The following is a 27,094-nucleotide window of genomic DNA, read 5'->3' as shown; positions in this document are numbered from 1 at the left end:
TCAATGTTTTAGAGGATAGCGCATGTTTGGTCCAGGTTTGGTCTGGGACTTGCCCTCATTAGGCTCATGCAATCGCATATTTCGCATTCTTGTAGGCCAGATCCTGGTCTTCTTTTGGTTTGAATCACGAAGTATTGTGGTACGACACAGAAACAGTCAATTAAACCTGGCCACGATCAATATTTTAGAGGATAACGCATGTTAGGTCTAGGTTAGGTCTGGGATTTGCCGTCATCAGGCTCATGCAATCGCATATTTCGCATTCTTGTTGGCCAGTTCCTGGTCCTTTTCTGGATTGTATCACGTAGTAATGTGGTACCACACTGAGAGTGTCGATTAAACCTGGTTTCGATCAATATTTTAGAGGATAACCCATGTTAGGTCTAGGTTAGCTCTGGGATTTGCCCTCATCAGACTCATACTTTCGCATTCTTCACATAGTTGATGAACATATCCTGGACTTCTTCTGGTTTGAATCACGTAGTATTGTGGTACCACACAGAAACAGTCAATTAAACCTGGCCACGATCAATATTTTAGAGGATAACCCATGTTAGGTCTAGGTTAGCTCTGGTATTTGCCCTCATCGGGCTCATACAATCGCATATTTCACATTCTTGTTGGCCAGTTCCTGGTCTTCTTCTGGTTTGAATCACGTAGTATTGTGGTACCACACAGAAACAGTCAACTAAACCGGGCCACGATCAATATTTTAGAGGATAACGCATGCTAGGTCCAGGTTTGGTCTGGGACTTGCCCTCATTAGGCTCATACTTTCGCATTCTTCACCTACTTGTTGAACAGATCCTGGGTTTTTTCTGGTTTGGATAAGGTGGTAATGTGGTACCACACTGAAACAGTCGAGTAAGCCTGGCCACGATCAATATTTTAGAGGATAACGCGTGCTAGGTCTGGGTTAGGTCTGGGATTTGCCCGCATCAGGCTCATACCTTCGCGTTCTTCACATACTTGTTGAACAGATCCTGGACTTCTTCTGATTTGAATCACGTAGTATTGTGGTACCACACAGAAACAGTCAATTAAACCTGGCCACGATCAATATTTTAGAGGATAACGCATGTTAGGTCTAGGTTAGGTCTGGGATTTGCACCCATCTGGCTCATACAATCGCATATTTCGTATTCTTCTTGGTCAGATCCTGGACTTCATCTGGTTTGAATCACGTAGTATTGTGATACCACACAGAAACAGTCAATTAAGCCTGGCCACCATCAATATTTTAGAGGATAACGCATGCTAGGTCTGGGTTAGTTCTGGGACTTGCACTCATCTGGCTCATACAATCGCATATTTCGTATTCTTCTTGGACAGATCCTGGTCTTCTGGCTTGAATCACGTAGTATTGTGCTACCACACAGAAGCAGTCAATTCAACCTGGCCACGATCAATATTTTAGTGGATAACGCATGTTAGGTCTAGGTTAGGTCTGGGATTTGCCGTCATCAGGCTCATGCAATCGCATATTTCGCATTCTTGTTGGCCAGTTCCTGGTCCTTTTCTGGATTGTATCACGTAGTAATGTGGTACCACACTGAAGGAGTCGATTAAACCTGGTTTCGATCACTATTTTAGAGGATAACCCATGTTAGGTCTAGGTTAGCTCTGGGATTTGCCCTCATCAGACTCATACTTTCGCATTCTTCACATAGTTGATGAACAGATCCTGGACTTCTTCTGGTTTGAATCACGTAGTATTGTGGTATCACACAGAAACAGTCAATTAAACCTGGCCACGATCAATATTTTAGAGGATAACCCATGTTAGGTCTGTGTTAGCTCTGGTACTTGCCCTCATCAGGCTCATACAATCGCATTTCTCGCATTCTTGTTGGCCAGATCCTGGTCCTTTTCTGGTTTGTATCACGTAGCAATGTGGTACCGCACTGAAACAGTCGATTAAGCCTGGCCACGAACAATATTTTAGAGGATAGCGCATGTTAGGTCTAGGCTAGGCCTGGTATTTGCCATCATCAGGCTCATACTTTCGCATTTCTCGCATTCTTGTTGGCCAGATCCTGTTCCTTTTCTGGATTGTATCACGTAGTAATGTGGTACCACACTGAAGGAGTCGATTAAACCTGGTTTCGACCAATATTTTAGAGGATAACGCATGTTAAGTCTAGGTTAGGTCTGGAATATGCTCTCTTCAGGCTCATACTTTCGTATATTTCGCACACTTGTAGACCAGATCGTTGGTTTTTTCTGGTTTGGACCACGTAGTAATGTGGTACCACACTGAAACAGTCAATAAAACCTGGCCACGATCAATATTTTAGAGGGTAACGCATGTTAGGTCTGGGTTAGGTCTGGGATTTGCCCTCATCAGGCTCATGCAATCGCATATTTCGCATACTTGTTGGCCAGATCCTCGTCCTTTCCTGGTTTGAATCACGTAGTATTGTGGTACCACACAGAAACAGTCAATTAAACTTGGCCACGATCAATGTTTTAGAGGATAGCGCATGTTAGGTCCAGGTTTGGTCTGGGATTTGCCGTCATCAGGCTCATGCAATCGCATATTTCGCATTCTTGTTGGCCAGTTCCTGGCCCTTTTCTGGATTGTATCACGTAGTAATGTGGTACCACACTGAGAGTGTCGATTAAACCTGGTTTCGATCAATATTTTAGAGGATAACCCATGTTAGGTCTAGGTTAGCTCTGGGATTTGCCCTCATCAGACTCATACTTTCGCATTCTTCACATAGTTGATGAACATATCCTGGACTTCTTCTGGTTTGAATCACGTAGTATTGTGGTACCACACAGAAACAGTCAATTAAACCTGGCCACGATCAATATTTTAGAGGATAACCAATGTTAGGTCTAGGTTAGCTCTGTTATTTGCCCTCATCGGGCTCATACAATCGCATATTTCACATTCTTGTTGGCCAGTTCCTGGTCTTCTTCTGGTTTGAATCACGTAGTATTGTGGTACCACACAGAAACAGTCAACTAAACCGGGCCACGATCAATATTTTAGAGGATAACGCATGCTAGGTCCGGGTTTGGTCTGGGACTTGCCCTCATTAGGCTCATACTTTCGCATTCTTCACCTACTTGTTGAACAGATCCTGGGTTTTTTCTGGTTTGGATAAGGTGGTAATGTGGTACCACACTGAAACAGTCGATTAAGCCTGGCCACGATCAATATTTTAGAGGATAACGCGTGCTAGGTCTGGGTTAGGTCTGGGATTTGCCCGCATCAGGCTCATACCTTCGCGTTCTTCACATACTTGTTGAACAGATCCTGGACTTCTTCTGATTTGAATCACGTAGTAATGCGATACTACACATAAAACAGTCTATTAAACCTGGTCACGGTCAATATTTTGGAGGATAACGCATGCTAGGTCTGGGTTAGGTCTGGGATTTGCCCGCATCAGGCTCATACCTTCGCGTTCTTCACATACTCGTTAAACAGATCCTGGTCTTCTTCTGGTTTGAATCACGTAGTAATGAGGTAACACACTGAAACAGTCAATAAAACCTGGCCAGGATCAATATTTTAGAGGATAACGCATGTTAGGTCTAGGTTAGGTCTGGGATTTGCCCTCATCAGGCTCATGCAATCGCATATTTCGCATACTTGTTGGCCAGATCCTCGTCCTTTTCTGGTTTGAATCACGTAGTATTGTGGTACCACACAGAAACAGTCAATTAAACTTGGCCACGATCAATGTTTTAGAGGATAGCGCATGTTAGGTCCAGGTTTGGTCTGGGATTTGCCGTCATCAGGCACATGCAATCGCATATTTCGCATTCTTGTTGGCCAGTTCCTGGTCCTTTTCTGGATTGTATCACGTAGTAATGTGGTACCACACTGAAAGTGTCGATTAAACCTGGTTTCGATCAATATTTTAGAGGATAACCCATGTTAGGTCTAGGTTACGTCTGGAATATGCTCTCTTCAGGCTCATACTTTCGTATATTTCGCACACTTGTAGACCAGATCGTTGGTTTTTTCTGGTTTGGACCACGTAGTAATGTGGTACCACACTGAAACAGTCGATAAAACTCGGTTTCCACCAATATTTTAGAGGATAACGCATGTTAAGTCTAGGTTAGGTCTGGAATATGCTCTCTTCAGGCTCATACTTTCGTATATTTCGCACACTTGTAGACCAGATCGTTGGTTTTTTCTGGTTTGGACCACGTAGTAATGTGGTACCACACTGAAACAGTCAATAAAACCTGGCCACGATCAATATTTTAGAGGGTAACGCATGTTAGGTCTGGGTTAGGTCTGGGATTTGCCCTCATCAGGCTCATGCAATCGCATATTTCGCATTCTTGTTGGCCAGTTCCTGGTCCTTTTCTGGATTGTATCACGTAGTAATGTGGTACCACACTGAAAGTGTCGATTAAACCTGGTTTCGATCAATATTTTAGAGGATAACGCATGCTAGGTCCGGGTTAGGTCTGGGACTTGCCCTCATTAGGCTCATACTTTCGCATTCTTCACATACTTGTTGAACAGATCCTGGGTTTTTTCTGGTTTGGATAAGGTGGTCATGTGGTACCACACTGAAACAGTCGATTAAGCCCGGCCACGATCAATATTTTAGAGGATAACGCATGCTAGGTCTGGGTTAGGTCTGGGATTTGCCCGCATCAGGCTCATGCTTTCGCAATCTTCACATAGTTGATGAACAGATCCTGGACTTCTTCTGGTTTGAATCACGTAGTATTGTGGTATCACACAGAAACAGTCAATAAAACCTGGCTACGATCAATATTTTAGAGGGTAACGCATGTTAGGTCTAGGTTAGGTCTAGGATTTGCCCTCATCAGGCTCATACAATCGCATATTTCACATTCTTGTTGGCCAGAACCTGGTCCTTTTCTGGATTGTATCACGTAGTATTGTGGTACCACACAGAAAAAGTCAATTAAGCCTGGCCACGATCAATATTTTAGAGGATAACGCATGCTAGCTTTGGGTTAGGTCTGGGACTTGCACTCACCAGCCTCAAACTTTCGCATTCTTCACATACTTGTTGAACAGATCCCGGGTTTTTTCTGGTTTGGATCAGGTAGTAATGTGGTACCACACTGGAACAGTCGATAAAACCCGGCTTCGATCAATATTTTAGGGGATACGGCATGTTAGGTCTAGGTTAGGTTTGGGATTTGCCCTCATCAGGCTCATGCAATCGCATATTTCGCATTCTTGTTGGCCAGATCCTTGTCCTTTTCTGGATTGTATCACGTAGTAATATGGTACCACACTGAAAGAGTCGATTAAACCTGGTTTCAATCAATATTTTAGAGGATCACGCATGTTAGGTCTAGGTTAGGTCTGGGATTTGCCCTCATCAGAATCATACTTTCGCATTCTTCACATACTTGTTAAACAGATCCTGGTCTTCTTCTGGTTTGAATCACGAAGTATTGTGGTACCACACTGAAGGAGTCGATTAAACCTGGCCACGATCAATATTTTAGAGGATAACGCATGCTAGGTCCGGGTTTGGTCTGGGACTTGCCCTCATTAGGCTCATACTTTCGCATTCTTCACATACTTGTTGAACAGATCCTGGGTTTTTTCTGGTTTGGATAAGGTGGTAATGTGGTACCACACTGAAACAGTCAATTAAGCCTGGCCACGATCAATATTTTAGAGGATAACGCATGCTAGGTCTGGGTGAGGTCTGGGACTTGCACTCATCTGGCTCATACAATCGCATATTTCGTATTCCTCTTGGACAGATCCTGATCTTCTTCTGGCTTGAATCACGTAGTATTGTGCTACCACACAGAAACAGTCGATTAAACCTGGCCACGATCAATATTTTAGAGGATAACGCGTGCTAGGTCTCGGTTAGGTCTGGGATTTGCCCGCATCAGGCTCATACCTTCGCATTTCTCGCATTCTTGTTGGCCAGATCCTGGTCCTTTTCTGGATTGTATCACGTAGTAATGTGGTACCACACTGAAACAGTCGATAAAACTCGGTTTCGACCAATATTTTAGAGGATAACGCATGTTAAGTCTAGGTTAGGTCTGGAATATGCTCTCTTCAGGCTCATACCTTCGTATATTTCGCACACTTGTAGACCAGATCGTTGGTTTTTTCTGGTTTGGACCACGTAGTAATGTGGTACCACACTGAAACAGTCAATAAAACCTGGCCACGATCAATATTTTAGAGGGTAACGCATGTTAGGTCTGGGTTAGGTCTGGGATTTGCCCTCATCAGGCTCATGCAATCGCATATTTCGCATACTTGTTGGCCAGATCCTCGTCCTTTTCTGGTTTGAATCACGTAGTATTGTGGTACCACACAGAAACAGTCAATTAAACCTGGCCACGATCAATATTTTAGAGGATAACGCATGTTAGGTCTAGGTTAGGTCTGGGATTTGCCCTCATCAGGCTCATACCTTCGCGTTCTTCACATACTTGTTAAACAGATCCTGGTCTTCTTTTGGTTCGAATCACGTAGTAATGAGGTACCACACTGAAACAGTCAATAAAACCTGGCCACGATCAATATTTTATAGCAGAACGCATGTTAGGTCTAGGTCAGGTCTGGAATTTGCTCTCTACAGGCTCATACTTTCGTATATTTCGCATACTTGTTGGCCAGATCCTGGGCTTTGTATGGTTTGGATCACGTAGTAATGTGGTACCCCGCTGAAACAGTCGATTAAACCTAGTTTCGATCAATATTTTAGAGGATAACGCATGTTAGGTCTAGGTTAGATCTGGGATTTGCCCTCATCAGGCTCATACAATCGGATATTTCACATTCTTGTTGCCCAGATCCTGGTCTTCTTCTGGTTTGAATCACGTAGTATTGTGGTACCACACAGAAACAGTCAATTAAACGTGGCCACGATCAATATTTTAGAGGATAACGCATGTTAAGTCTAGGTTAGGTCTGGGATTTGCCCTCATCAGGCTCATACCTTCGCGTTCTTCACATACTTGTTAAACAGATCCTGGTCTTCTTCTGGTTTGAATCACGTATTAATGAGGTACCACACTGAAACAGTCAATAAAACCTGGCCACGATCAATATTTTAGAGGATAACGCATGTTAGGTCTAGGTTAGGTCTGGGATTTGTCCTCATCAGACTCATGCTATCGCAATCTTCACATAGTTGATGAACAGATCCTGGACTTCTTCTGGTTTGAATCACGTAGTATTGTGGTACCACACAGAAACAGTCAATTAAGCCTGGCCACGATCAATATTTTAGAGGATAACGGATGCTAGGTCTGGGTTAGGTCTGGGAGTTGCACCCATCTGGCTCGTACAATCGCATATTTCGCATTCTTGTTGGACAGATCCTGGTCTTCATCTGGTTTGAATAACGTAGTATTGTGGTACCACACAGAAACAGTCAATTAAGCCTGGCCACCATCAATATTTTAGAGGATAACGCATGCTAGGTCTGGGTTAGGTCTGGTGTTTGCCGTCATCAGGCTCATGCAATCGCAAATTTCGCATTCTTGTTGGCCAGTTCCTGGTGCTTTTCTGGATTGTATCACGTAGTAATGTGGTACCACACTGAAAGAGTCGATTAAACCTGGTTTCGATAAATAGTTTACAGGATAACGCATGCTAGGTCCGGGTTAGGTCTGGGACTTGCCCTCATTAGGCTCATACTTTCGCATTCTTCACATACTTGTTGAACAGATCCTGGGTTTTTTCTGGTTTGGATAAGGTGGTAATGTGGTACCACACTGAAACAGTCGATTAAGCGTGGCCACGATCAATATTTTAGAGGATAACGCGTGCTAGGACTGGGTTAGGTCTGGGATTTGCCCGCATCAGGCTCATACCTTCGCGTTCTTCACATACTCGTTAAACAGATCCTGGTCTTCTTCTGGTTTGAATCACGTAGTAATGAGGTACCACACTGAAACAGTCAATAAAACCTGGCCACGATCAATATTTTAGAGGGTAACGCATGTTAGGTCTGGGTTAGGTCTGCGATTTGCCGTCATCAGGCTCATGCAATCGCAAATTTCGCATTCTTGTTGGCCAGTTCCTGGTGCTTTTCTGGATTGTATCACGTAGTAATGTGGTACCACACTGAAAGACTCGATTAAACCTGGTTTCGATCAATATTTTAGAGGATAACGCATGTTAGGTCTAGGTTAGGTCTGGGATTTGCCCTCATCAGAATCATACTTTCGCATTCTTCACATACTTGTTAAACAGATCCTGGTCTTCTTCTGGTTTGAATCACGTAGTATTGTGGTACCACACAGAAACAGTCAATTAAGCCTGGCCACGATCAATATTTTAGAGGATAACGCATGTTAGGTCTGGGTTAGGTCTGGGATTTGCCCTCATCAGGCTCATACTTTCGCATTTCTCGCATTCTTGTTGGCCAGTTCCTGGTCCTTTTCTGGATTGTATCACGTAGTAATGTGGTACCACACTGAAAGTGTCGATTAAACCTGGTTTCGATCAATATTTTAGAGGATAACGCATGTTAGGTCTGTGTCAGCTCTGATACTTGCCCTCATCTGGCTCATACAATCGCATTTCTCGCATTCTTGTTGGCCAGATCCTGTTCCTTTTCTGGATTGTATCACGTAGTAATGTGGTACCACACTGAAACAGTCGATTAAGCCTGGTTTCGATCAATATTTTAGAGGATAACGCATGTTAGGACTAGGTTAGGTCTGGGATTTGCCGTCATCAGGCTCATGCAATCGCATGTTTCGCATTCTTGTTGGCCAGATCCTGGTCCTTTTCTGGATTGTATCACGTAGTAATATGTGTACCACACTGAAAGAGTCGATTAAACCTGGTTTCGATCAATATTTTAGAGGATAACGCATGTTAGGTCTAGGTTAGATCTGGGATTTGCCCTCATCAGGCTCATACAATCGCATGTTTCACATTCTTGTAGGCCAGATCCTGGTCTTCTTCTGGTTTGAATCACGAAGTATTGTGGTACCACACAGAAACAGTCAATTAAACCTGGCCACGATCAATATTTTAGAGGATAACGCATGTTAGGTCTAGGTTAGGTCTGGGATTTGCACCCATCTGGCTCATACAATCGCATAGTTCGTATTCTTCTTGGTCAGATCCTGGACTTCTTCTGGTTTGAATCACGTAGTATTGTGATACCACACAGAAACAGTCAATTAAGCCTGGCCACCATCAATATTTTAGAGGATAACGCATGCTAGGTCTGGGTTAGGTCTGGGACTTGTACTCATCTGGCTCATACAATCGCATATTTCGTATTCTTCTTGGACAGATCCTGGTCTTCTTCTGGCTTGAATCACGTAGTATTGTGCTACCACACAGAAGCAGTCAATTCAACCTGGCCACGATCAATATTTTAGAGGATAACGCATGTTAGGTCTAGGTTAGGTCTGGGATTTGCCGTCATCAGGCTCATGCAATCGCATATTTCGCATTCTTGTTGGCCAGTTCCTGGTCCTTTTCTGGATTGTATCACGTAGTAATGTGGTACCACACTGAAGGAGTCGATTAAACCTGGTTTCGATCACTATTTTAGCGGATAACCCATGTTAGGTCTAGGTTAGCTCTGGGATTTGCCCTCATCAGACTCATACTTTCGCATTCTTCACATAGTTGATGAACATATCCTGGACTTCTTCTGGTTTGAATCACGTAGTATTGTGGTACCACACAGAAACAGTCAATTAAACCTGGCCACGATCAATATTTTAGAGGATAACCCATGTTATGTCTAGGCTAGGTCTGGTATTTGCCATCATCAGGCTCATACTTTCGCATTTCTCGCATTCTTGTTGGCCAGTTCCTGGTCCTTTTCTGGATTGTATCACGTAGTAATGTGGTACCACACTGAAAGTGTCGATTAAATCTGGTTTCGATCAATATTTTAGAGGATAACGCATGTTAGGTCTGTGTCAGCTCTGATGCTTGCCCTCATCTGGCTCATACAATCGCATTTCTCGCATTCTTGTTGGCCAGATCCTGTTCCTTTTCTGGATTGTATCACGTAGTAATGTGGTACCACACTGAAACAGTCGATAAAACTCGGTTTCGACCAATATTTTAGAGGATAACGCATGTTAGGTCTAGGTTAGGTCTGGGATTTGTCCTCATCAGACTCATGCTTTCGCAATCTTCACATACTTCTTAAACAGATCCTGGTCTTCTTCTGGTTTGAATCACGTAGTATTGTGGTACCACACAGAAACAGTCAATTAAGCCTGGCCACGATCAATATTTTAGAGGATAACGCATGTTAGGTCTGGGTTAGGTCTGGGATTTGCCCTCATCAGACTCATACTTTCGCATTCTTCACATAGTTGATGAACATATCCTGGACTTCTTCTGGTTTGAATCACGTAGTATTGTGGTACCACACAGAAACAGTCAATTAAACCTGGCCACGATCAATATTTTAGAGGATAACCCATGTTAGGTCTAGGTTAGCTCTGGTATTTGCCCTCATCGGGCTCATACAATCGCATATTTCACATTCTTGTTGGCCAGTTCCTGGTCTTCTTCTGGTTTGAATCACGTAGTATTGTGGTACCACACAGAAACAGTCAATTAAACCTGGCCACGATCAATATTTTAGAGGATAACGCATGCTAGGTCCGGGTTTGGTCTGGGACTTGCCCTCATTAGGCTCATACTTTCGCATTCATCACCTACTTGTTGAACAGATCCTGGGTTTTTTCTGGTTTGGATAAGGTGGTAATGTGGTACCACACTGAAACAGTCGATTAAGCCTGGCCACGATCAATATTTTAGAGGATAACGCGTGCTAGGTCTGGGTTAGGTCTGGGATTTGCCCGCATCAGGCTCATACCTTCGCGTTCTTCACATACTTGTTGAACAGCTCCTGGACTTCTTCTGATTTGAATCACGTAGTAATGCGGTACTACACATAAAACAGTCTATTAAACCTGGTCACGGTCAATATTTTGGAGGATGACGCATGCTAGGTCTGGGTTAGGTCTGGGATTTGCCCGCATCAGGCTCATACCTTCGCGTTCTTCACATACTCGTTAAACAGATCCTGGTCTTCTTCTGGTTTGAATCACGTAGTAATGAGGTACCACACTGAAACAGTCAATAAAACCTGGCCAGGATCAATATTTTAGAGGATAACGCATGTTAGGTCTAGGTTAGGTCTGGGATTTGCCCTCATCAGGCTCATGCAATCGCATATTTCGCATACTTGTTGGCCAGATCCTCGTCCTTTTCTGGTTTGAATCACGTAGTATTGTGGTACCACACAGAAACAGTCAATTAAACTTGGCCACGATCAATGTTTTAGAGGATAGCGCATGTTAGGTCCAGGTTTGGTCTGGGATTTGCCGTCATCAGGCACATGCAATCGCATATTTCGCATACTTGTTGGCCAGTTCCTGGTGCTTTTCTGGATTGTATCACGTAGTAATGTGGTACCACACTGAAAGTGTCGATTAAACCTGGTTTCGATCAATATTTTAGAGGATAACCCATGTTAGGTCTAGGTTAGGTCTGGGCTTTGCCCTCATCAGACTCATACTTTCGCATTCTTCACATAGTTGATGAACAGATCCTGGAGTTCTTCTGGTTTGAATCACGTAGTATTGTGGTACCACACAGAAACAGTCAATTAAGCCTGGCCACGATCAATATTTTAGAGGATAACGGATGCTAGGTCTGGGTTAGGTCTGGGAGTTGCACCCATCTGGCTCGTACAATCGCATATTTCGCATTCTTGTTGGACAGATCCTGGTCTTCATCTGGTTTGAATAACGTAGTATTGTGGTACCACACAGAAACAGTCAATTAAGCCTGGCCACCATCAATATTTTAGAGGATAACACATGCTAGGTCTGGGTTAGGTCTGGTGTTTGCCGTCATCAGGCTCATGCAATCGCAAATTTCGCATTCTTGTTGGCCAGTTCCTGGTGCTTTTCTGGATTGTATCACGTAGTAATGTGGTACCACACTGAAAGAGTCGATTAAACCTGGTTTCGATAAATAGTTTACAGGATAACGCATGCTAGGTCCGGGTTAGGTCTGGGACTTGCCCTCATTAGGCTCATACTTTCGCATTCCTCACATACTTGTTGAACAGATCCTGGGTTTTTTCTGGTTTGGATAAGGTGGTAATGTGGTACCACACTGAAACAGTCGATTAAGCCTGGCCACGATCAATATTTTAGAGGATAACGCGTGCTAGGTCTGGGTTAGGTCTGGGATTTGCCCGCATCAGGCTCATACCTTCGCGTTCTTCACATACTCGTTAAACAGATCCTGGTCTTCTTCTGGTTTGAATCACGTAGTAATGAGGTACCACACTGAAACAGTCAATAAAACCTGGCCACGATCAATATTTTAGAGGGTAACGCATGTTAGGTCTGGGTTAGGTCTGCGATTTGCCGTCATCAGGCTCATGCAATCGCAAATTTCGCATTCTTGTTGGCCAGTTCCTGGAGCTTTTCTGGATTGTATCACGTAGTAATGTGGTACCACACTGAAAGACTCGATTAAACCTGGTTTCGATCAATATTTTAGAGGATAACGCATGTTAGGTCTAGGTTAGGTCTGGGATTTGCCCTCATCAGAATCATACTTTCGCATTCTTCACATACTTGTTAAACAGATCCTGGTCTTCTTCTGGTTTGAATCACGTAGTAATGAGGTACCACACAGAAACAGTCAATTAAGCCTGGCCACGATCAATATTTTAGAGGATAACGCATGTTAGGTCTAGGTTAGGTCTGGGATTTGCCCTCATCAGGCTCATACCTTCGCGTTCTTCACATACTTGGTAAACAGATCCTGGTCTTCTTCTGGTTTGAATCACGTAGTATTGTGGTAGCACACAGAAACAGTCAATTAAACCTGGCCACGATCAATATTTTAGAGGATAACGCATATAGGTCTAGGTTAGGTCTGGGATTTGTCCTCATCAGACTCATGCTTTCGCAATCTTCACATACTTCTTAAACAGATCCTGGTCTTCTTCTGGTTTGAATCACGTAGTATTGTGGTACCACACAGAAACAGTCAATTAAGCCTGGCCACGATCAATATTTTAGAGGATAACGCATGTTAGGTCTGGGTTAGGTCTGGGATTTGCCCTCATCAGGCTCATACTTTCGCATTTCTCGCATTCTTGTTGGCCAGTTCCTGGTGCTTTTCTGGATTGTATCACGTAGTAATGTGGTACCACACTGAAAGTGTCGATTAAACCTGGTTTCGATCAATATTTTAGAGGATAACGCATGTGAGGTCTGTGTCAGCTCTGATACTTGCCCTCATCTGGCTCATACAATCGCATTTCTCGCATTCTTGGTGGCCAGATCCTGTTCCTTTTCTGGATTGTATCACGTAGTAATGTGGTACCACACTGAAACAGTCGATTAAGCCTGGTTTCGATCAATATTTTAGAGGATAACGCATGTTAGGACTAGGTTAGGTCTGGGATTTGCCGTCATCAGGCTCATGCAATCGCATGTTTCGCATTCTTGTTGGCCAGATCCTGGTCCTTTTCTGGATTGTATCACGTAGTAATGTGGTACCACACTGAAAGTGTCGATTAAACCTGGTTTCGATCAATATTTTAGAGGATAACGCATGTTAGGTCTAGGTTAGGTCTGGGATTTGCCCTCATCAGGCTCATACCTTCGCGTTCTTCACATACTTGGTAAACAGATCCTGGTCTTCTTCTGGTTTGAATCACGTAGTATTGTGGTACCACACTGAAACAGTCGATTAAGCCTGGCCACGATCAATATTTTAGAGGATAACGCGTGCTAGGTCTGGGTTAGGTCTGGGATTTGCCCGCATCAGGCTCATACCTTCGCGTTCTTCACATACTCGTTAAACAGATCCTGGTCTTCTTCTGGTTTGAATCACGTAGTAATGAGGTACCACACTGAAACAGTCAATAAAACCTGGCCACGATCAATATTTTAGAGGGTAACGCATGTTAGGTCTGGGTTAGGTCTGCGATTTGCCGTCATCAGGCTCATGCAATCGCAAATTTCGCATTCTTGTTGGCCAGTTCCTGGTGCTTTTCTGGATTGTATCACGTAGTAATGTGGTACCACACTGAAAGTGTCGATTAAACCTGGTTTCGATCAATATTTTAGAGGATAACGCATGTTAGGTCTGTGTCAGCTCTGATACTTGCCCTCATCTGGCTCATACAATCGCATTTCTCGTATTCTTGTTGGCCAGATCCTGTTCCTTTTCTGGATTGTATCACGTAGTAATGTGGTACCACACTGAAACAGTCGATTAAGCCTGGTTTCGATCAATATTTTAGAGGATAACGCATGTTAGGACTAGGTTAGGTCTGGGATTTGCCGTCATCAGGCTCATGCAATCGCATGTTTCGCATTCTTGTTGGCCAGATCCTGGTCCTTTTCTGGATTGTATCACGTAGTAATTTGGTACCACACTGAAAGAGTCGATTAAACCTGGTTTCGATCAATATTTTAGAGGATAACGCTTGTTAGGTCTGGGTTAGGTCTGGGATTTGCCCTCATCAGACTCATACTTTCGCATTCTTCACATACTTGTTCAACAAGTCCTGGGTTTTTTCTGGTTTGGATCACGTAGTAATGTGGTACCACACTAAAACAGTCGATTAAGCCTGGTTTCGATCAATATTTTAGAGGATAACGCATGTTAGGACTAGGTTAGGTCTGGGATTTGCCGTCATCAGGCTCATGCAATCGCATGTTTCGCATTCTTGTTGGCCAGATCCTGGTCCTTTTCTGGATTGTATCACGTAGTAATGTGGTACCACACTGAAAGTGTCGACTAAACCTGGTTTCGATCAATATTTTAGAGGATAACCCATGTTAGGTCTAGGTTAGCTCTGGGATTTGCCCTCATCAGACTCATACTTTCGCATTCTTCACATAGTTGATGAACATATCCTGGACTTCTTCTGGTTTGAAACACGAAGTATTGTGGTACCACACAGAAACAGTCAATTAAACCTGGCCACGATCAATATTTTAGAGGATAACGCATGTTAGGTCTAGGTTAGGTCTGGGATTTGCACCCATCTGGCTCACACAATCGCATAGTTCGTATTCTTCTTGGTCAGATGCTGGACTTCTTCTGGTTTGAATCACGTAGTATTGTGATACCACACAGAAACAGCCAATTAAGCCTGGCCACCATCAATATTTTAGAGGATAACGCATGTTAGGTCTAGGTTAGGTCTGGGATTTGCCGTCATCAGGCTCATGCAATCGCATATTTCGCATTCTTGTTGGCCAGTTCCTGGTCCTTTTCTGAATTGTATCACGTAGTAATGTGGTACCACACTGAAGGAGTCGATTAAACCTGGTTTCGATCACTATTTTAGAGGATAACCCATGTTAGGTCTAGGTTAGCTCTGGGATTTGCCCTCATCAGACTCATACTTTCGCATTCTTCACATAGTTGATGAACATATCCTGGACTTCTTCTGGTTTGAATCACGTAGTATTGTGGTACCACACAGAAACAGTCAATTAAACCTGGCCACGATCAATATTTTAGAGGATAACCCATGTTAGGTCTAGGCTAGGTCTGGTATTTGCCATCATCAGGCTCATACTTTCGCATTTCTCGCATTCTTGTTGGCTAGTTCCTGGTCCTTTTCTGGATTGTATCACGTAGCAATGTGGTACCACACTGAAAGTGTCGATTAAACCTGGTTTCGATCAATATTTTAGAGGATAACGCATGTTAGGTCTGTGTCAGCTCTGACACTTGCCCTCATCTGGCTCATACAATCGCATTTCTCGCATTCTTGTTGGCCAGATCCTGTTCCTTTTCTGGATTGTATCACGTAGTAATGTGGTACCACACTGAAACAGTCGATAAAACTCGGTTTCGACCAATATTTTAGAGGATAACGCATGTTAGGTCTAGGCTAGGTCTGGTATTTGCCATCATCAGGCTCATACTTTCGTATATTTCGCACACTTGTAGACCGGATCGTTGGTTTTTTCTGGTTTGGACCACGTAGTAATGTGGTACCACACTGAAACAGTCAATAAAACCTGGCCACGATCAATATTTTAGAGGGTAACGCATGTTAGGTCTGGGTTAGGTCTGGGATTTGCCGTCATCAGGCTCATGCTTTCGCAATCTTCACATACTTGTTAATCAGATCCTGGTCTTCTTCTGGTTTGAATCACGTAGTATAGTGGTACCGCACAGAAACAGTCAATTAAGCCTGGCCACGATCAATATTTTAGAGGATAACGCAAGTTAGGTCTAGGTTAGGTCTGGGATTTGCCGTCATCAGGCTCATGCAATCCCATATTTCGCATTCTTGTTGGCCAGTTCCTGGTCCTTTTCTGGATTGTATCACGTAGTAATGTGGTACCACACTGAAAGGATCAGTTAAACCTGGTTTCGATTAATATTTTAGAGGATAACGCATGCTAGGTCTGGGTTAGGTCTGGGATTTGCCCTCATCAGACTCATGCTTTCGCATGTTTCACATTCTTGTTGGACAGATCCTGGTCTTCTTCTGGCTTGAACCACGTAGTATTGTGCTACCACACAGAAGCAGTCAATTCAACCTGGCCACGATCAATATTTTAGGGGATAACGGATGCTAGGTCTGGGTTAGGTCTGGGAGTTGCACCCATCTGGCTCATACAATCGCATATTTCGTATTCTTCTTGGACAGATCCTGGACTTCTTCTGGTTTGAATCACGTAGTATTGTGATACCACACAGAAACAGTCAATTAAGCCTGGCCACCATCAATATTTTAGAGGATAACGCATGCTAGGTCTGGGTTAGGTTTGGGACTTGCACTCATCAGGCTCATACAATCGCATATTTCGTATTCTTCTTGGACAGATCCTGGTCTTCTTCTGGCTTGAATCACGTAGTAATGTGGTACCACACTGAAACAGTCAATAAAACCTGGCCACGATCAATATTTTAGAGGGTAACGCATGTTAGGTCTGGGTTAGGTCTGGGATTTGCCCTCATCAGGCTCATGCAATCGCATATTTCGCATACTTGTTGGCCAGATCCTCGTCGTTTTCTGGTTTGAATCACGTAGTATTGTGGTACCACACAGAAACAGTCAATTAAACTTGGCCACGATCAATGTTTTAGAGGATAGCGCATGTTAGGTCCAGGTTTGGTCTGGGATTTGCCGTCATCAGGCTCATGCAATCGCATATTTCGCATTCTTGTTGGCCAGTTCCTGGTCCTTTTCTGGATTGTATCACGTAGTAATGTGGTACCACACTGAAAGTGTCGACTAAACCTGGTTTCGATCAATATTTTAGAGGATAACCCATGTTAGGTCTAGGTTAGCTCTGGGATTTGCCCTCATCAGACTCATACTTTCGCATTCTTCACATAGTTGATGAACATATCCTGGACTTCTTCTGGTTTGAATCACGAAGTATTGTGGTACCACACAGAAACAGTCAATTAAACCTGGCCACGATCAATATTTTAGAGGATAACGCATGTTAGGTCTAGGTTAGGTCTGGGATTTGCACCCATCTGGCTCACACAATCGCATAGTTCGTATTCTTCTTGGTCAGATCCTGGACTTCTTCTGGTTTGAATCACGTAGTATTGTGATACCACACAGAAACAGCCAATTAAGCCTGGCCACCATCAATATTTTAGAGGATAACGCATGCTAGGTCTGGGTTAGGTCTGGGACTTGCACTCATCTGGCTCATACAATCGCATATTTCGTATTCTTCTTGGACAGATCCTGGTCTTCTTCTGGCTTGAATCACGTAGTATTGTGCTACCACACTGAAGCAGTCAATTCAACCTGGCCACGATCAATATTTTAGAGGATAACGCATGTTAGGTCTAGGTTAGGTCTGGGATTTGCCGTCATCAGGCTCATGCAATCGCATATTTCGCATTCTTGTTGGCCAGTTCCTGGTCCTTTTCTGGATTGTATCACGTAGTAATGTGGTACCACACTGAAGGAGTCGATTAAACCTGGTTTCGATCACTATTTTAGAGGATAACCCATGTTAGGTCTAGGTTAGCTCTGGGATTTGCCCTCATCAGACTCATACTTTCGCATTCTTCACATAGTTGATGAACATATCCTGGACTTCTTCTGGTTTGAATCACGTAGTATTGTGGTACCACACAGAAACAGTCAATTAAACCTGGCCACGATCAATATTTTAGAGGATAACCCATGTTAGGTCTAGGCTAGGTCTGGTATTTGCCATCATCAGGCTCATACTTTCGCATTTCTCGCATTCTTGTTGGCTAGTTCCTGGTCCTTTTCTGGATTGTATCACGTAGTAATGTGGTACCACACTGAAAGTGTCGATTAAACCTGGTTTCGATCAATATTTTAGAGGATAACGCATGTTAGGTCTGTGTCAGCTCTGACACTTGCCCTCATCTGGCTCATACAATCGCATTTCTCGCATTCTTGTTGGCCAGATCCTGTTCCTTTTCTGGATTGTATCACGTAGTAATGTGGTACCACACTGAAACAGTCGATAAAACTCGGTTTCGACCAATATTTTAGAGGATAACGCATGTTAGGTCTAGGCTAGGTCTGGTATTTGCCATCATCAGGCTCATACTTTCGTATATTTCGCACACTTGTAGACCAGATCGTTGGTTTTTTCTGGTTTGGACCACGTAGTAATGTGGTACCACACTGAAACAGTCAATAAAACCTGGCCACGATCAATATTTTAGAGGGTAACGCATGTTAGGTCTGGGTTAGGTCTGGGATTTGCCGTCATCAGGCTCATGCAATCGCATATTTCGCATTCTTGTTGGCCAGTTCCTGGTCCTTTTCTGGATTGTATCACGTAGTAATGTGGTACCACACTGAGAGTGTCGATTAAACCCGGTTTCGATCAATATTTTAGAGGATAACCCATGTTAGGTCTAGGTTAGATCTGGGATTTGCCCTCATCAGACTCATACTTTCGCATTCTTCACATAGTTGATGAACATATCCTGGACTTCTTCTGGTTTGAATCACGTAGTATTGTGGTACCACACAGAAACAGTCAATTAAACCTGGCCACGATCAATATTTTAGAGGATAACCCATGTTAGGTCTAGGTTAGCTCTGGTATTTGCCCTCATCGGGCTCATACAATCGCGTTCTTCACATACTTGTTAAACAGATCCTGGTCTTCTTCTGGTTTGAATCACGTAGTATTGTGGTAGCACACAGGAACAGTCAATTAAACCTGGCCACGATCAATATTTTAGAGGATAACGCATGTTAGGTCTAGGTTAGGTCTGGGAATTGTCCTCATCAGACTCATGCTTTCGCAATCTTCACATACTTGTTAATCAGATCCTGGTCTTCTTCTGGTTTGAATCACGTAGTATAGTGGTACCGCACAGAAACAGTCAATTAAGCCTGGCCACGATCAATATTTTAGAGGATAACGCAAGTTAGGTCTAGGTTAGGTCTGGGATTTGCCGTCATCAGGCTCATGCAATCCCATATTTCGCATTCTTGTTGGCCAGTTCCTGGTCCTTTTCTGGATTGTATCACGTAGTAATGTGGTACCACACTGAAAGGATCAGTTAAACCTGGTTTCGATTAATATTTTAGAGGATAACGCATGCTAGGTCTGGGTTAGGTCTGGGATTTGCCCTCATCAGACTCATGCTTTCGCATGTTTCACATTCTTGTTGGACAGATCCTGGTCTTCTTCTGGCTTGAACCACGTAGTATTGTGCTACCACACAGAAGCAGTCAATTCAACCTGGCCACGATCAATATTTTAGGGGATAACGGATGCTAGGTCTGGGTTAGGTCTGGGAGTTGCACCCATCTGGCTCATACAATCGCATATTTCGTATTCTTCTTGGACAGATCCTGGACTTCTTCTGGTTTGAATCACGTAGTATTGTGATACCACACAGAAACATTCAATTAAGCCTGGCCACCATCAATATTTTAGAGGATAACGCATGCTAGGTCTGGGTTAGGTTTGGGACTTGCACTCATCAGGCTCATACAATCGCATATTTCGTATTCTTCTTGGACAGATCCTGGTCTTCTTCTGGCTTGAATCACGTAGTAATGTGGTACCACACTGAAACAGTCAATAAAACCTGGCCACCATCAATATTTTAGAGGATAACACATGCTAGGTCTGGGTTAGGTCTGGTGTTTGCCGTCATCAGGCTCATGCAATCGCAAATTTCGCATTCTTGTTGGCCAGTTCCTGGAGCTTTTCTGGATTGTATCACGTAGTAATGTGGTACCACACTGAAAGACTCGATTAAACCTGGTTTCGATCAATATTTTAGAGGATAACGCATGTTAGGTCTAGGTTAGGTCTGGGATTTGCCCTCATCAGAATCATACTTTCGCATTCTTCACATACTTGTTAAACAGATCCTGGTCTTCTTCTGGTTTGAATCACGTAGTAATGAGGTACCACACAGAAACAGTCAATTAAGCCTGGCCACCATCAATATTTTAGAGGATAACGCATGCTAGGTCCGGGTTAGGTCTGGGACTTGCCCTCATTAGGCTCATACTTTCGCATTCCTCACATACTTGTTGAACAGATCCTGGGTTTTTTCTGGTTTGGATAAGGTGGTAATGTGGTACCACACTGAAACAGTCGATTAAGCCTGGCCACGATCAATATTTTAGAGGATAACGCGTGCTAGGTCTGGGTTAGGTCTGGGATTTGCCCGCATCAGGCTCATACCTTCGCGTTCTTCACATACTCGTTAAACAGATCCTGGTCTTCTTCTGGTTTGAATCACGTAGTAATGAGGTACCACACTGAAACAGTCAATAAAACCTGGCCACGATCAATATTTTAGAGGGTAACGCATGTTAGGTCTGGGTTAGGTCTGCGATTTGCCGTCATCAGGCTCATGCAATCGCAAATTTCGCATTCTTGTTGGCCAGTTCCTGGAGCTTTTCTGGATTGTATCACGTAGTAATGTGGTACCACACTGAAAGACTCGATTAAACCTGGTTTCGATCAATATTTTAGAGGATAACGCATGTTAGGTCTAGGTTAGGTCTGGGATTTGCCCTCATCAGAATCATACTTTCGCATTCTTCACATACTTGTTAAACAGATCCTGGTCTTCTTCTGGTTTGAATCACGTAGTAATGAGGTACCACACAGAAACAGTCAATTAAGCCTGGCCACGATCAATATTTTAGAGGATAACGCATGTTAGGTCTAGGTTAGGTCTGGGATTTGCCCTCATCAGGCTCATACCTTCGCGTTCTTCACATACTTGGTAAACAGATCCTGGTCTTCTTCTGGTTTGAATCACGTAGTATTGTGGTAGCACACAGAAACAGTCAATTAAACCTGGCCACGATCAATATTTTAGAGGATAACGCATATAGGTCTAGGTTAGGTCTGGGATTTGTCCTCATCAGACTCATGCTTTCGCAATCTTCACATACTTCTTAAACAGATCCTGGTCTTCTTCTGGTTTGAATCACGTAGTATTGTGGTACCACACAGAAACAGTCAATTAAGCCTGGCCACGATCAATATTTTAGAGGATAACGCATGTTAGGTCTGGGTTAGGTCTGGGATTTGCCCTCATCAGGCTCATACTTTCGCATTTCTCGCATTCTTGTTGGCCAGTTCCTGGTGCTTTTCTGGATTGTATCACGTAGTAATGTGGTACCACACTGAAAGTGTCGATTAAACCTGGTTTCGATCAATATTTTAGAGGATAACGCATGTGAGGTCTGTGTCAGCTCTGATACTTGCCCTCATCTGGCTCATACAATCGCATTTCTCGCATTCTTGGTGGCCAGATCCTGTTCCTTTTCTGGATTGTATCACGTAGTAATGTGGTACCACACTGAAACAGTCGATTAAGCCTGGTTTCGATCAATATTTTAGAGGATAACGCATGTTAGGACTAGGTTAGGTCTGGGATTTGCCGTCATCAGGCTCATGCAATCGCATGTTTCGCATTCTTGTTGGCCAGATCCTGGTCCTTTTCTGGATTGTATCACGTAGTAATGTGGTACCACACTGAAAGTGTCGATTAAACCTGGTTTCGATCAATATTTTAGAGGATAACGCATGTTAGGTCTAGGTTAGGTCTGGGATTTGCCCTCATCAGGCTCATACCTTCGCGTTCTTCACATACTTGGTAAACAGATCCTGGTCTTCTTCTGGTTTGAATCACGTAGTATTGTGGTACCACACTGAAACAGTCGATTAAGCCTGGCCACGATCAATATTTTAGAGGATAACGCGTGCTAGGTCTGGGTTAGGTCTGGGATTTGCCCGCATCAGGCTCATACCTTCGCGTTCTTCACATACTCGTTAAACAGATCCTGGTCTTCTTCTGGTTTGAATCACGTAGTAATGAGGTACCACACTGAAACAGTCAATAAAACCTGGCCACGATCAATATTTTAGAGGGTAACGCATGTTAGGTCTGGGTTAGGTCTGCGATTTGCCGTCATCAGGCTCATGCAATCGCAAATTTCGCATTCTTGTTGGCCAGTTCCTGGTGCTTTTCTGGATTGTATCACGTAGTAATGTGGTACCACACTGAAAGTGTCGATTAAACCTGGTTTCGATCAATATTTTAGAGGATAACGCATGTTAGGTCTGTGTCAGCTCTGATACTTGCCCTCATCTGGCTCATACAATCGCATTTCTCGTATTCTTGTTGGCCAGATCCTGTTCCTTTTCTGGATTGTATCACGTAGTAATGTGGTACCACACTGAAACAGTCGATTAAGCCTGGTTTCGATCAATATTTTAGAGGATAACGCATGTTAGGACTAGGTTAGGTCTGGGATTTGCCGTCATCAGGCTCATGCAATCGCATGTTTCGCATTCTTGTTGGCCAGATCCTGGTCCTTTTCTGGATTGTATCACGTAGTAATATGGTACCACACTGAAAGAGTCGATTAAACCTGGTTTCGATCAATATTTTAGAGGATAACGCTTGTTAGGTCTGGGTTAGGTCTGGGATTTGCCCCCATCAGACTCATACTTTCGCATTCTTCACATACTTGTTCAACAAGTCCTGGGTTTTTTCTGGTTTGGATCACGTAGTAATGTGGTACCACACTAAAACAGTCGATTAAGCCTGGTTTCGATCAATATTTTAGAGGATAACGCATGTTAGGACTAGGTTAGGTCTGGGATTTGCCGTCATCAGGCTCATGCAATCGCATGTTTCGCATTCTTGTTGGCCAGATCCTGGTCCTTTTCTGGATTGTATCACGTAGTAATGTGGTACCACACTGAAAGTGTCGACTAAACCTGGTTTCGATCAATATTTTAGAGGATAACCCATGTTAGGTCTAGGTTAGCTCTGGGATTTGCCCTCATCAGACTCATACTTTCGCATTCTTCACATAGTTGATGAACATATCCTGGACTTCTTCTGGTTTGAATCACGAAGTATTGTGGTACCACACAGAAACAGTCAATTAAACCTGGCCACGATCAATATTTTAGAGGATAACGCATGTTAGGTCTAGGTTAGGTCTGGGATTTGCACCCATCTGGCTCACACAATCGCATAGTTCGTATTCTTCTTGGTCAGATCCTGGACTTCTTCTGGTTTGAATCACGTAGTATTGTGATACCACACAGAAACAGCCAATTAAGCCTGGCCACCATCAATATTTTAGAGGATAACGCATGCTAGGTCTGGGTTAGGTCTGGGACTTGCACTCATCTGGCTCATACAATCGCATATTTCGTATTCTTCTTGGACAGATCCTGGTCTTCTTCTGGCTTGAATCACGTAGTATTGTGCTACCACACAGAAGCAGTCAATTCAACCTGGCCACGATCAATATTTTAGAGGATAACGCATGTTAGGTCTAGGTTAGGTCTGGGATTTGCCGTCATCAGGCTCATGCAATCGCATATTTCGCATTCTTGTTGGCCAGTTCCTGGTCCTTTTCTGAATTGTATCACGTAGTAATGTGGTACCACACTGAAGGAGTCGATTAAACCTGGTTTCGATCACTATTTTAGAGGATAACCCATGTTAGGTCTAGGTTAGCTCTGGGATTTGCCCTCATCAGACTCATACTTTCGCATTCTTCACATAGTTGATGAACATATCCTGGACTTCTTCTGGTTTGAATCACGTAGTATTGTGGTACCACACAGAAACAGTCAATTAAACCTGGCCACGATCAATATTTTAGAGGATAACCCATGTTAGGTCTAGGCTAGGTCTGGTATTTGCCATCATCAGGCTCATACTTTCGCATTTCTCGCATTCTTGTTGGCTAGTTCCTGGTCCTTTTCTGGATTGTATCACGTAGCAATGTGGTACCACACTGAAAGTGTCGATTAAACCTGGTTTCGATCAATATTTTAGAGGATAACGCATGTTAGGTCTGTGTCAGCTCTGACACTTGCCCTCATCTGGCTCATACAATCGCATTTCTCGCATTCTTGTTGGCCAGATCCTGTTCCTTTTCTGGATTGTATCACGTAGTAATGTGGTACCACACTGAAACAGTCGATAAAACTCGGTTTCGACCAATATTTTAGAGGATAACGCATGTTAGGTCTAGGCTAGGTCTGGTATTTGCCATCATCAGGCTCATACTTTCGTATATTTCGCACACTTGTAGACCGGATCGTTGGTTTTTTCTGGTTTGGACCACGTAGTAATGTGGTACCACACTGAAACAGTCAATAAAACCTGGCCACGATCAATATTTTAGAGGGTAACGCATGTTAGGTCTGGGTTAGGTCTGGGATTTGCCGTCATCAGGCTCATGCAATCGCATATTTCGCATTCTTGTTGGCCAGTTCCTGGTCCTTTTCTGGATTGTATCACGTAGTAATGTGGTACCACACTGAGAGTGTCGATTAAACCCGGTTTCGATCAATATTTTAGAGGATAACCCATGTTAGGTCTAGGTTAGATCTGGGATTTGCCCTCATCAGACTCATACTTTCGCATTCTTCACATAGTTGATGAACATATCCTGGACTTCTTCTGGTTTGAATCACGTAGTATTGTGGTACCACACAGAAACAGTCAATTAAACCTGGCCACGATCAATATTTTAGAGGATAACCCATGTTAGGTCTAGGTTAGCTCTGGTATTTGCCCTCATCGGGCTCATACAATCGCATATTTCACATTCTTGTTGGCCAGTTCCTGGTCTTCTTCTGATTTGAATCACGTAGTAATGCGGTACTACACATAAAACAGTCTATTAAACCTGGTCACGGTCAATATTTTGGAGGATGACGCATGCTAGGTCTGGGTTAGGTCTGGGATTTGCCCGCATCAGGCTCATACCTTCGCGTTCTTCACATACTCGTTAAACAGATCCTGGTCTTCTTCTGGTTTGAATCACGTAGTAATGAGGTACCACACAGAAACAGTCAATTAAGCCTGGCCACGATCAATATTTTAGAGGATAACGCATGTTAGGTCTAGGTTAGGTCTGGGATTTGCCCTCATCAGGCTCATACCTTCGCGTTCTTCACATACTTGTTAAACAGATCCTGGTCTTCTTCTGGTTTGAATCACGTAGTATTGTGGTAGCACACAGGAACAGTCAATTAAACCTGGCCACGATCAATATTTTAGAGGATAACGCATGTTAGGTCTAGGTTAGGTCTGGGAATTGTCCTCATCAGACTCATGCTTTCGCAATCTTCACATACTTGTTAATCAGATCCTGGTCTTCTTCTGGTTTGAATCACGTAGTATAGTGGTACCGCACAGAAACAGTCAATTAATCCTGGCCACGATCAATATTTTAGAGGATAACGCAAGTTAGGTCTAGGTTAGGTCTGGGATTTGCCGTCATCAGGCTCATGCAATCCCATATTTCGCATTCTTGTTGGCCAGTTCCTGGTCCTTTTCTGGATTGTATCACGTAGTAATGTGGTACCACACTGAAAGGATCAGTTAAACCTGGTTTCGATTAATATTTTAGAGGATAACGCATGCTAGGTCTGGGTTAGGTCTGGGATTTGCCCTCATCAGACTCATGCTTTCGCATGTTTCACATTCTTGTTGGACAGATCCTGGTCTTCTTCTGGCTTGAACCACGTAGTATTGTGCTACCACACAGAAGCAGTCAATTCAACCTGGCCACGATCAATATTTTAGAGGATAACGCATGCTAGGTCTGGGTTAGGTTTGGGACTTGCACTCATCAGGCTCATACAATCGCATATTTCGTATTCTTCTTGGACAGATCCTGGTCTTCTTCTGGCTTGAATCACGTAGTAATGTGGTACCACACTGAAACAGTCAATAAAACCTGGCCACGATCAATATTTTAGAGGGTAACGCATGTTAGGTCTGGGTTAGGTCTGGGATTTGCCCTCATCAGGCTCATGCAATCGCATATTTCGCATACTTGTTGGCCAGATCCTCGTCGTTTTCTGGTTTGAATCACGTAGTATTGTGGTACCACACAGAAACAGTCAATTAAACTTGGCCACGATCAATGTTTTAGAGGATAGCGCATGTTAGGTCCAGGTTTGGTCTGGGATTTGCCGTCATCAGGCTCATGCAATCGCATATTTCGCATTCTTGTTGGCCAGTTCCTGGTCCTTTTCTGGATTGTATCACGTAGTAATGTGGTACCACACTGAAAGTGTCGACTAAACCTGGTTTCGATCAATATTTTAGAGGATAACCCATGTTAGGTCTAGGTTAGCTCTGGGATTTGCCCTCATCAGACTCATACTTTCGCATTCTTCACATAGTTGATGAACATATCCTGGACTTCTTCTGGTTTGAATCACGTAGTATTGTGGTACCACACAGAAACAGACAATTAAACCTGGCCACGATCAATATTTTAGAGGATAACCCATGTTAGGACTAGGTTAGCTCTGGTATTTGCCCTCATCGGGCTCATACAATCGCATATTTCACATTCTTGTTGGCCAGTACCTGGTCTTCTTCTGGTTTGAATCACGTAGTATTGTGGTACCACACAGAAACAGTAAATTAAACCTGGCCACGATCAATATTTTAGAGGATAACGCATGCTAGGTCCGGGATTGGTCTGGGACTTGCCCTCATTAGGCTCATACTTTCGCATTCTTCACATACTTGTTGAACAGATCCTGGGTTTTTTCTGGTTTGGATAAGGTGGTAATGTGGTACCACACTGAAACAGTCGATCAAGCC

This window comes from Colletes latitarsis, chromosome 14 (genome assembly GCF_051014445.1).
Source record: "Colletes latitarsis isolate SP2378_abdomen chromosome 14, iyColLati1, whole genome shotgun sequence".
Taxonomy (NCBI): Eukaryota; Metazoa; Arthropoda; class Insecta; order Hymenoptera; family Colletidae; genus Colletes; species Colletes latitarsis.
Note: the sequence above shows the minus strand (reverse complement) of the source record.